Below are 14230 nucleotides of genomic sequence, written 5' to 3' on the forward strand. Positions count from 1 at the left end.
TAATAAGCTGGCGCCAGGGGTGGTGAATAATGTTGAATTATTTAATAACGGTTCATCAACAGTAGTGATGGGAATCGGTTAGAAAACATTCAACCCAATCAATCAGAATAATTGGAGAGCCTAACCTTATCGATTATTAATTGGTTTAGCAAACATTATTTGAGCCGCGCCATGGGAAAACCAACATAGTGGGTGTGCGACCAGCATGGATCCAGACCAGCCTGCGCATCCGCGCTGTCTGGTCGGGCTCCATGCTGTTCGCTTTTAAAGCCTATTGGAATTAGAGAAACTGTTAGCGAACAGCATGCATCCTAACCAGACTGCGCGGATGCGCAGGCTGGTCTGGATCCATGCTGGTCGCACACCCACTATGTTGGTTTTCCCATGGCACGGCTCATTTAATCTGAAAACCTAAGCGTCAGTGGATGCCGTAATAAAAAGCATGTGCAGTTAAAACATTAAATACGGTCATGTTTTAAAAGAAAAGCAACTTTCTGAAATTTGCATACATTGTTGTCAATGCCAAGTCGAAAGTCTTATTGAAAACTATGAATACTTTTCACATGACTGATTTGACTAGTTCAATCGCTTGTAACATAGAGTAAAATTAAAAAAAAGGTAAGCCCGATGTCGACGACGATATCACAACAGAAAATCGGTTAAAGTTAGTATTTTCTCTACCAACTGATCGTCGCCGATCCAGTGATAATAGGTTCAACAATAAGAGGACAGAATTGACCAAAACGAGTCCGCAATTTTCACCGCTTGCTTTGCTTTCAGTGCTCCCGAGGGATCCCGTTCTTTCAGAAATTGTAAAACGAATCCATCGATAGATACAACAGCAGCAGCTGTACCTCCATCACCACCTTTAAGTTCATTTGCATGGCATTAATCGCCACTTACAACAATGCTTGAGTCATATTTCTTAGGCACGTTAATACATCTTTTCTGGACAGGCTTAGTGCTACTGAGCAGTTTCAACTTGATAGACAAAGAAGATGATATCGGCTAATACCACGTATTGCATTGCAACACATGATACAAGAAGCACATTCATGCAAGAATCGATGTTTTGAAACAGTCCAATTGTTAAGAGCACAATGGATTAATAAATTGGTCACCGGACTAGCTTGCTTCAATTTCTTTAAAACTATGAAAAATATCAAATTCAAATTATTCTGATTTCTTCGAAAGTAATGCATTGAACTCACTCGATTCAAGTTCTGTTTTTGGTTAAGAAGCTAAAGGAACCTTTTTATACAGTTTAATTGTATAACACAATATTATATACCTACCTCCAAAGAAAGTTATGTCATGGACCAAATAATATTATTTTCCTATAAGTTAATTTCGCTCCGGAGTATTGGCCGTAAATTTACCGCTCGTTCAACGGTGAATACCATTCTGCCCACTTTAACGTTAAGAAGGAAATCCCTAAAAAATAGGGTTCACCTGTTTAGTACTGGATACCGGGATGTATCCTACGCATATCCTGTATATTGATTGTTACTGATTGTTACTATAGTAACTGACAATAAGAAACAAATTTCAAAATTATTTTTGCTTTTAATAATCAGTTGAGACAAATGCATGTGTTTGCCTCACTACAGTAGTAAGCACTATACTAGTAATTGACATGAAGGGTCACCAGACAGTTGCTAAGCAACGCTTACAAAATGTAATGTTCAGCTGTCATGGGCTGTTTGTAGATGACGCCTGGGTTCAATAAAGTATTCAAGCAAATAATTTATTTAAAAAAAATGTATTTAGATTCTGTTAACAATGCACTAAAACATATTCAATTTACTATTATGATATTGCTGGTTACAGTGGCATGGGTAGAATACGGGGTTTCTATTCTCATCCTCCACTCGAATGAGTACACAGTGCAATAAATCCCGTATTCTCACTCACGCTATGATAACCGGCAATATTACCCTCGTTAATAGAATCTAGCTGTTATACAAAGAATGGTTCAGCCGATTTGATTCAAGGTCAACATAAGAAATGTTTCTGCAAAAGTTTTCACCCAATGGACTGTCAATGAAGAAAACATACTACCCAACCGATCCATAAAGTGCCCTGCTAAAACAAAACATCGGTGGAAAATGAGCAACACATAGTCTGTTCAGTCCATATACCCGGTAATCTGTTGAATAGATCGTTTCAGTGTCAAATATTTTCTGACATAAGGTTAATGCACCAGTTATATACGTCTTCACACACGGAACGGTTTTTCGATGTTCAACAAGGTCATTGCATATCCGTATTTTATCTTCACGCTTGGGACACAAATAGTCCTTAGTATTACAAAGCCCGAGAACTATGTACAAAATAGTTGGTCTACCATGTGGTGATGTTCTTACTGTGGACGACCGAATAGACTGTTCCAGTCCTTCAATAGCTCATTATGAAAGATGAGTACACTTTATACTGAGGTGACGGCTAGAATTGTATAGATATTTAGCTTTTCTAAACACAAGCATGTGCGCGATGAAATCCGAATACTTGGGTTAAATATTGGACCAAATAATGTTTGTAATACCGGTTGCAACAATGCAAAATATTCAGCCCTGAAACAGACGCGTAAAAAAACATTGGTCAATGAAAGTTATAGATACATGAGAGCCAGTGCCTGGATGTGATATTTGTTTCGGCGATGTTTGATAAAGTAATGTTTAAGTAAACGTACCAACAAATTAGTGAAAATACCTGTAATATGTAAAGATAGCAAAACAAAATCAAATTCTTGTCAAGAAAGCTTCCGTCGAAGACACCATTATCTCTAAGTTCCTTGAAATGATGGATCCAATATTTAGCACTCTTTCCGAAGCATACTCCATCAGCATTTATGGAATGTGCAACACATCTCACAAACCCTAGCACCGAATTATGTGGAACTTGATTATTTTGAAAAAGTTAATTGAGTCCATGATCGCAAAGGTCGCGAAGATACAACATGAATTGCTTTTAAGCATTTACATTCTATCTTATGTTTTAAGGAATATTGTTAAAAATAACGGTATTTATTCTGAAGTACTGTAGTGTCTTAAAGCAATTGATTTAGATTGATACACTTACTATTACGGATATTAATGTTGATATTTTTATGTATCATTTGGTTGCCGAGATTGAAGACGCTGTGATAAAAAAGAGACAGAGGCGAGCTCCCGAGGTAGCAGCGCTGCAGGTGTCAGCACGGAGTGATATCACATCAGAGTTCATATATATTTTTTTTAGAAATTTTTACATATCAACTTTTGGACCACTTTAGTTTCGAATGTTTATATTTATTTTCAGTGTTCCAAACAGTTGACCTCCGAATGTTTTTGTATTCTCTTTCTATGATTTTAAATGTTATATATTTTCTTTCAATGATCTAAACAGTTGACCTCAGAATATTTTATATCTGAAAGGTTGACCTTAAATTATTTATATTGTCTTTCAATGATCCAAACAGCTGCCATGCAAATGTGTGTTTATATTTCTGTTTCAGTGACAAAAAAATGTATTAATTAAAAAAATTGCCCAATACAAAACAGTAATGAAACGAGAGCATTGCATGAAAAGTTCTGCCTTTGTATCTCCTATTAATTGCCTTTTCTATCCCGAGATAATGTATTCAAATATCCAATTTTAAATCGTCGTCATTTTACTCAGAAAAACGCATGTATGAATATGTAATGTAACACACAGGATTATAAATAAAAAATAAAAACAACAATGGTCTTAAATTATATACAATACATAAGCAATCTCGAAACATTCCTCTTCAATTGTCTCTCTATATGAGACCAGTAGGACGTGGAGTGACGGAACAGTCTAATAATACAACATGCCGTGCTAGTGAGAAACAGCCGAAACATGCTACATATGAAAGTACATACGAAAGTGGCCGTGCTATTTGGAAGGAAAATGTTGCATCTTTTTGTAGGATAAAACTTCGAAAGAGACTGACCAGAAAACTTGTCTGTACACAACTGCAACACAACCCTGTTATCTATACGCAATGCTTGCTACAAAACCAGAATTTGGTCTATAAAACAAACATTGTAAAATGCCAAATTATTTCTGAATGAAAAACAGCAACATAAATTCAAATAATAAATATCCTCATTTAAGTTTCCAAATGAAAATGTTTTTTTTTTATATTGTCAGGTTTTATAGAGGTTATGAGTCTGATCTATGTACATGTACTCGTTTATGTAAAAATAACTCTGCATGATTATACTTTATATATTGAACGTTTTCAGGTACATAGAAAGCATAGTGATCAATTTTCAAATTTGCGCCGCCTCTGTCGTTTATGAGATTTATAATGAAAATGTTACACCTACACGTATCATTGTGCCATAATTGTCAGTTTTGTTACTAACAGTTGACTTGACAAATTTGAATCAAAATCGAACGGCGTAGTGCTAAAAGGCTGATCAAAATTGAAATGTCACTTTCATTGTATTCTACTGGGAATTCTCCTTCTTCTGAATAGTAACATGATCAAGACACAAACATACGCACGCACGCACGCACGCACGCACACACACACACACACACACAAACACACACACACACGCGCGCGCGCGCGTGCACACACATACACACACATGCACACATGCACGCGCGCACACGCACACACACTTTTTATATCCCGCAAGTATGGTGTTATATGAAAAGCAATATAAGTATGATTTGATAAGCTGCATGTAATCTCATGAATATTTATAATAAAATGTTCGTATATCCACCATAAGTTACTTTCATAACCCTGTGTCCATAATTGCATAATCCTTAAACTTCTTCTGTATGAGAAATGAATGTTTTCTGAAATGACGGTTAGAACAAAACTCGAATGTGTGTTTCTGTTTATAATTTGGTTTGGATCTACAGTTGAATGTCGCCGCCGATTTGACAAGTTAAAGGTAAAGGGATATATATTTCAGTCATCCTTTTTCAAATTTCGTATAAACAAATATTTCAGCAGCTCTTTGTTTCAGCGGTGAACAACATACCTGTAGCAGCTTCAATAATAAATTTTCATATATAAAAAAGCAAGGATAGATATCCAACAGGGAATTTTGCCTTTACGTACGCTTTATTTGTGATTTCTATAAAAAAAATCCTGTGAAAGAATAGAATGGAAACAAGCAAAATAATAACAAACTTGTTTTAAATGAGTCTGTCTGAGACGTAATGGAAAGTGAAACTCTCCTGACGCCCCCTAGCATTCATACAAAAAAAATTGAGAGGGGTACATTTTGGAAAAATGATCGGGAATGATTATGTCCGCATACATAGATCAAAGCGCTCAAAATTTTAAGTCCTCATGTTTAGAAATTTTGAGAAAATACTCCAGGAACTGTTAAAATTGTAAAGCACTTCAATGATTTCAAACAGGTTTGAACGGAAAGAGATCCCACATCTAACACCACTGTCAAGAAATTTAATTATGTATGACATTTTTCTTCATTTTAAGAACATTTGGTAAGAAAAGTTGAAAAGAAATGTTGAATAATTTTGATCGATTAAACACTGTTGCAGTAAGAGTTTACGAGTTTAAATTACAGTTGTTTGGCTTCATTTATGTAAATGGAGGTACTTATCTAACATATCTAACATTAATTTGGGAATAAAGTTGGGAAAATCATCAACTTTGTTGTTCGATGACGTGCAACAGATTGACCTTTCAGAAAGGCAATTATAAATATCATCGCTGCAGGTTCATATATGGCTCATTTTCACGAACCAACAAATTCATGAAATTCTAAGACGGTAGTACCGTCCTTGATTAGTTTAAGCGAGCTTACAACATTTTCACTTTTATTGTGTTGGGCGACCTGTGGGTTTCCACCTCTAGGACAGTACAATGGTGTGATACGATGATAAGAAACAACCACTAGTTAAATACCATCGCTCCAGTTTAGGTGACGTGAGGTCATCTTTTGTTTGCATGACCATAAATTTGCACACTTGGTTGTTTTGATTAAGAGTAGACTTCAGTTTATGTAGATTTTAGTCGTCGAATGTACATTAAAATGGTATTAAAACTTTCTTGGTGGTACTGAATGTCTGCTCGTTGTGGAAATAATTGTCTTTGTGGAAATCCTGGAACTGTTTTCATGGTTGTTGTTAAGATGGTCTTCAGAACTGGCAGATATCTCACAGTTAGTATACTTTCTGGCAGTGGTAGCAGCAGCCACCAAAAACAGCATTTTTTCAGGTTTTGACTTTCAACACCGGCTTAGAAGACGCTTCCTTGGCAGACGACCCTGTTGTTCCAAATAACCGTGAAAAAAGACGCGATGCCATCATCGAATATCTAAATAAGGAATCAGATACAGACTATGTCTGTCTGCAAGAGGTTGTAAATGTTTTATTCCGTGTATGCATGTTTAAGAATAAATAGTATATATATAATTTAATGTGGAATACTCTAAATGAGCATATATATATATATATCAGGTAGACCTAATTATAAAGTAGACAAAAAAGTGATTTATTTTTGAACTTGTCACAAATGTACGATCTATAAGATTCAAAAGATAAGTCTTGTTCAGCCATTTCATCAACATTATTGGTCGTTTTCAGTGTGATCTCTGAATAATTGCACTGATAAGTACATTTTGATTCAGTAAAAACTTATCTGTACAAACAGGTTGCATTTGGACAAGACATTAAGGCTATAGTAAATGGACTTAGTACAAAGTATCCTCATTCGTTTAGCGGTCTACATCAAATGGATGGAACCCTTCCGCCTCGGTCAACAGTAGCTTGGGGTATGAATATACATTTTAAGCATTTAACCAACGTTTCTAATATGGTCTATAAATAAGAGCATTATTAATTTCAAATAAATAAATACAAGTTGTTCCTGAATAACAAATTACAATATAATACAATACAAAGTGTTGGTTATCAAAGAACTGCATTTTGCACAACAAATGAAAAGTCCATAAGCACGGATGATTTAGTAAATATGTACCAAATCGAGAAGTGTTTAAAGTATATCTTGTGAAAAACTGAGGAAAACTTGTCTTCGATCTGTTTTAAGAACCATCTTGTGATGCTGGTGGCTTTAATGCGGTGTTCAGTTGTGCGGTGGCCAAAGGCTGTGCCACAGGAACAGAGACAAAACGACTGGATGCAGGACTTTTTCAATGCGTTATGAAAGAATGTTCAAAGCAATTTAAAGCACTTGTGAAGTCAAGCGGAGAGAAATGCCTTTCTTGCATACTTTCAACTTCAATACAAAACTTAAAAACGAGGTAAGAGTATTTTTAAGAAATAATATATCACAAACAGTGATTTGTCGTTTGGAGTTCAGATGTGAAGGAATTACATCACGAGGGCGCAGCCTAAGTGCTATAACGGTACGCATCTGAGTGACAAACACTGATCTTATTCGAGAGCAAATCATTGAGAGATATTATTTCGATTATAACATGTTATAAAGAATTACTACTCATATCTTTAAGATATACACGAAATATTTGCCCGTTTAGTGCGGTTTTCTTTTCCAGCGCGCCACCTATGACATAACAACTGTGACGTACAAACAGTGAATGTGTAGCATAATAACGCGCAGTTTCAGTTTCTTTGTTTAATACGGAAATAAATCGGGTCGTGATAGAATACTCCTTTACTCATAAGAAGACAAAAGGTGACAATAGCTTAATGTATACACAGCTTACATCATCAGTCAATCAAAAACATACGTACTAAATATAAAATAACGAATTTGACTTTTCCGTACCATTTTCCTCCTGCATTAATGATGCCTTGTAATATTTTACAAAGGAGAAAATAAACTACGTGAAAAGATCCAACCACGCTCAAAGAACGCCTGGTAGTATATGTGTTTGACAATTACAGAAAGATATACCGACAAAAAACAATTAGACAATAAGAACAAAATATACAACTGAAGGAATACAGTTTTGCACCGCCTTGGAGCGGTCAATGGCAAAATACCATAGGATAGGTTTATCCGATTTATGGTCACACGGCGCATGAAAAACTTACTCTTAATGCCGACCATGTTCAACAAGTTACAGAAAAGTGTTAAACAAGATTAGTTATCACAAACAAAAGACATTTGTTAATAACTACCCGTAGTCGCATGTACGTTTTTATTTAGTTATACATTTTCGCAGTTTTGATAACGGTAGGATTGCTGATGAGGTTTATAAGAAATATGAGCCTCGCCATGAGAAAACCAACATAGCGGCTTTGCGACCAGCATGGATCCAGACCAGACTGCGCGGATGCCATGTAAGGATCCATGCCGTTCGCTTTTAAAGCCTATTGGAATTGGAGAAACTGTTAGCGAACAGCATGGATCCTGACCAGACTGCGCGGATGCGCAGGCTGGTTCCATGCTGGTCGCAAACCCACCAGGTTGGTTTTCTCATGGCACGGCTCAAATATATTGATTACGTTTATTGAAGTCTTCAACATGACTGCATGCTCTTGTAAATCTTATTAACTGAGATATTTGGTATGGATAAAAAGTGTTTTCAGCTAAAGTTTCTTTGTAGGTGCACAGGTTCTGCTCCGTCCACAGCCCTCTGGAATATGAACAAAATGGGACTTTTGTTGTTGTCAAAAAAGGTTCTGAGAGCTACCGCTGCGGTGGGGTTTTATCCTGACTACATAAATTGCTATTCCACAGGGTATATTCGAGCTAAGGTATTTGTATCTTGTCTTCGTTTCCATTGCACTGAAGTGTATGAACAACCAGACGTACAAAGAAAAACGTCATATTTCTATTAAGGCAGGCATAAAGATGCAACGGTAATTTTATTATTGGACGGTCCCAAAATCGAAACCTGATTACGGGGCCTCCGTGGCCAAATGGTTAAACTCATTGGCTTCAAATCACTTGCCCCTCACCGATGTCAGTTCGAAACGTAGCTTGGCGTGAAAGGTTGGTGGTTCGAACTAGGTACCCACCCTTAGCTAAAAAACAACAAAATTTGAAAAAGTCTACTACTTTTGTTGGTGTCACTCAAAATCCAACAAACGGATATTATAATATTGGCACATTCGTACTCACTGTTCAGACATGCATTTGTATGGAGAAAATAAAACGTAAAATCATGAGTAAAGTAACATTAATAACATTCATTTTAGCGATGCATTCGTTGTTGTTTTAAAGGTATATATTTTTTTCATAAAAAAATAATATTGCCAAAGATAAACTCACATTTGTTGCAAAATAACGAAGGTATTCTTTTATTGTCGAACAGGTTGATGAAAGTAACCTTCATTTGGTCTGCATTGATACAGTACAGTACCTACCTTATACATTTGAATGTAAGACTTATATACAGTTATAATTGTTATATTAAGAATATCTTGTCTATTGCTTTTTGTTATAGTTACATCAAATGCTAAGACTGGAAATATAGATTTCTGTTTTTCAGTTACCGTAGCCATTAGCTATTTGATACACTTTTCTTAAAAATGCTGTTATAATATATTATGAAAGAAATAACTTGTAAACTACTTCAGTTTCATTTAAATGTCTGTTTGAGTTAAGAGTTGTTGAAATAGGAAAATACATAACAGACTTAAGTCGTAATTGATACATTGACTCTTTTCCGCTGTTGATAAAGTATTTAGTTTATGAGTGTTTCCACCGATATCGAAAACATTTGTTCCTTACATTCCCTCCAATGAGCGTTCTCTACCCGACGTACATTCTTCAGAATGCATATTAAATACAACAACTTGTAAAGTTATTTGGGAAAGTGAAACCGCTAGTCATTTTTGGTGATTTTAATGTTGGACCTGCTCGAACATCAGTCAGTGCGATAGGGAAATGTAAGTTATTAATTTGCCAGTCTTTTTGTTTGATAAAGGAAATGGTAGAACATCCAGTCTTCATCTTTTCTTAACGATGAATTATACGTAAAAAATAAAAATGGCCAAAATATGATAAGCGATAAGTACTAAACTGATACTTTGAAATATACATGCGTAATACAATCATGTAAGAACCTGTCACCGTTCAATCCATTTACAGCTAACTATGACATGTTGACCGATGCTTTTACTACAAAGCTTGTAAAGAAGTGCACAATTTGTCCAGAAATCATCTACAACGTTGGAGAAAGTATCCACAATGTCACTGTTGATCATGTTCTTGTAAATGGAAGAGTAAGAATTCGATCTGCTGCGGTAAGAATTTGTTATGTTTGTTTATGGCATAAATGTCAGCAGCTGTTGTGCAGTTTGCTCTGATCGAACTTATAGTTTGCCCGGTAATCTTTGCTAATCCTTTTACCATGCTTATGTATTAGAGGGTAAAGTACTATAACAGGCTCAACCAAACCGAGCCTGCAGCATTTTTAGTAGTGTTGGACGACCTGTGGAGTTTGCAACTTTTTCTAATTCAATGGATTTTTTTTAGCTTGGATTGTTTATAAGATAAACAAGACCGATAGTTTCCACACATTTTCATAGCTTTTATATATATGTTTGAGTGTTTAGTTAGGATTTTTCTGTGCTAAATAGCATACAATGTATAATCATTTTTTGCAGGCAAAGTTAACACCAGACGAGGTGACGGTGGGGACACAAGGTTTGCCTGTAAGTTACCATTACGGAGTGCAGTCTGTGATTCAAGTGCGAAAACGTAGAAGAAGAAACAGGAAAATTTGAATCCGAATTACATTACATTCGGGATACTGGAGACTTTGTAATGGAATTCTAAAGTTGCAAATGCAGTTTATTCGCAAATGTTCATTCTCAAGTGAATTTACTTTGTCTTTTATATATTAAGAAATGAACTTAAGAAATAAAGATGTGAGCATATATCATCTTAATTTTTGTTTGGCTACATACGACCAGCATAATATCGTTTAATTTTTATTTTTTGTTTGGCTACGTACGACCAGCATAACATCGTTTAATTTTTATTTTTTGTTTGGCTACGTACGACCAGCATAACATCGTTTAATTTTTAAGTTTTGTTTGGCTAATACGACCAGCATAACATCGTTTAATTTTTAATTTTTGTTTGGCTACATACGACCAGCATAACATCGTTTAATTCTTGTTTGGCTACATACGACCAGCATAACATCGTTTAATTTTTAAGTTTTGTTTGGCTACATACGACCAGCATAACATCGTTTAATTTTTATTTTTTGTTTGGCTACATACGACTAGCATAACATCTTTTAATTTTTAAAATCAGCTTTAATAATATGGACAGATCCCTCATACTTTCATTTAACGGCTAAAACATCGCCACAAAGTACAAGATAAAGCGAGTTCAATGTTGGAGACTGTGTCGGGGGGCGTCACACAGCATTTTCCCTCCACTAGTTTAATAGTATATTGTAATTTAAGTAACAATTTTGCAGTGGAATCTTAGTTAGGACATAAGTTCACCTTTGATTCAAGCTTTAAGAAAGTGTTAGAATGGCATATCTCAATGTATCAATATATTCTAAAACCAAATTTGTTTGATATTAAAAAGAAAAGCGTTATATTTCTTGGCACGCATATTGTGTGTCTCTTTATGAAAACAACCGTCTGCTTGCTTACTTCATACCAATGCCAAAAAATCCTAATAATGAACGTTTTACGTCGTTTGTCAAGTATGACCTACTTTTCATATTTGGTTTAGATCTAACAAATTCACATGGAAGACAAAAATACATACATGTTTCTTCAAAACAACTAAGAAGAGCCAATCAAACTTCATTATATATTTCTCTTAGTTACGGCATATGATGCGACAAATAATTTCATCATCATTTGACACATACACTACTAGTTCATTAAATTTGTACGTAATAAACTCTAAAGTACTAAAGCTTACAAATTGCGTTCTTTTGTGGAACAATATCTAGTCACTATTCACAACAACTGGTCACTTATCTCATCATTCAAGTTACTAATTCCACAGTTTGTATAGGTAGTATGAAAGATAAACTTCCGTCCAAGTATTGGCTTCCTAAACTATATAAACGACCGAGAAATATTACTTCACAATTTAATCAAATATTTTTACTTAAAAGACGCCTGTAAACAAAATGATACTTAACTAATTTACAAAATCTGAATTTACAACCTACGTAGAATAATCCACCATCATTTGCTCCACTTGACATGTTACCAGTTCCGGTACTTATTAGATACACAGTACATATGACTTCATTACTTTATATACCACTTTACTACATGATTAATAAATGACATCCTTGCTGCTTTTATTAAAGTGAGAATGCTACTTGTGTTGCATGCAATTGGAAATTGTTAAACATTTTACCATGTGGACTTATCACGATGACTGTAAAACATTTATGTTAGTTTGGGCCTGCAGTTTTCCGACAAGTAAATGGTATTCCCATTAGAAATGTGTGCGTCCCTTGCAGCAGATTTGTTTTTGTTTTGCTTTCCAGTCATTTCCCAAATACGATTGGTGTTCAGTTTATATCTAAAAAGTATAAAATTAAATATCTGATGAGAAGCATGTATACTTATTTAAAAAAATGTGTTTTGTACTGTTTTCAATATTAAAATATCTTCTCGAAACATATACTTTGATAAGAAAATTTCAAATGTAAATGCGCGAAAATACATTATTAATCAAAAGGCTTGGTACATTGGATTTTGAAGGTTTACTTTTCATATAGGGGTATCAAAAATACGGTAACCGGTTGTGGTCATAACATTTATTTAAGCTCTAAACAAAGTTGGGTTACAGTGTTTGAGATATGAAGGGAACTTTTTGAAATTAAATACGCCGCTAGTATGATGTAAAAAGTCACTTATCCGACATAAAGACAAATGTCAGCCGAAATTGGAAATTCTCTTGGAATTACATTTCGTGTTATTTGGGAGCAAGTAACAGAAAATGCAAGGTTTATCAGCTCAGCACTGGGACACGACTCTGGAGGATGTATAAGGAATATGTGTATTTGGCGGTAGAAAAAACATTCTGTTACTTCTGATGAGATTGCTACATAAGAAAAGGGTCAACGATCAAGAGAAGGAACTTGGGATCGATCAGCGTGATTCTTTTGCTATAGCCTAATGTTAGGTATAGAGATAATAGTGCGTTTCAAATTATCAACGAAGGAACAAAGTGTACAAAAGATTTGGCAAGAGAAATGGTTTTCCAAACAAAAAAACAAACATCTAGCCATGCATCTAAACAGACATTGAAACAATCTAGAAATACTGTTTCATTACTCCCTAGCCTCAAAAGACTAACGTATATAGGAAGTCCAAAAGACGGATCTGCTGAGACCTGGACCAATTAACCGTATAATCAACGTTGGCGTCTTGCTGTCAAAGGTCTCAAATCATTGAAGTATAGATAATTTAACATATATTTATATTTGTATTCTGTTTATAAATAGGTTGAACGCCTCTCATATGCAGGCAGATTGTTATTGTATTTAAGTTCGTTTTACTCAAATGTTGGAAGGAGCTTCCGTCGAATAAATTTAGAAAGGACTTTTTTCTTTGACTATTTTACCTCAGTTATGGCCCTTTGATAGTTTTGCTATATAGAATATGGAAAAAAATCTTGTGTCCAACTCCTAAACCACTGTTGAAAGGATATGTTTGAAAGTTTCACAGATGAAGGACATTCATGTAAAGATGACCATAAATAATAGACGTTTTCTGTGGCTTTTTTCTTTCTAGAATAATGACCCTTTCTTAATCTCACAAAATAGGCCATATTGAAGAAAATTTTTTTGCGTTCAAATACTCATACACTTTTTGAATGAATGGATTCAAGGTCGCTCAGATGCACAACCTTATCTGTATACAATGTGCTTCACACTTTTAGTCGAACTTCTTATATGTGAAGATCGACTTTATTAAATACTTTGCTATTAAGAAGATGGCACAGTGTGTAGGGCATCCGTGTCCAATGGACACAATTCTAGTTTTAGACTACAACGCTTTATATATGATAATATTATCCCTTCAAAAATATATGGTATTTAAAGACCAGACTGTATTTAAACCCGCCACATGATTGGCGTTCAATTCTTTGAAATACATGTAGTTTGACACCACACTTTCCTCTTTCTTTGTTTCTGACGAAATATGTTGCAGCTAGACAGTTAGCAGCATATAATCTCTGATTTATCTATCATAAACAGTTCGTACTTTTATAATAGCAACCACATGCCACGCACATAGCTAGATTTGCGTACTGTTAATTGCTCCAGACATCTATATCCTTTCTTTATGAGCACTT

The sequence above is a fragment of the Mercenaria mercenaria genome, chromosome 4 (genome assembly GCF_021730395.1).
Source record: "Mercenaria mercenaria strain notata chromosome 4, MADL_Memer_1, whole genome shotgun sequence".
NCBI classification, from domain to species: Eukaryota; Metazoa; Mollusca; class Bivalvia; order Venerida; family Veneridae; genus Mercenaria; species Mercenaria mercenaria.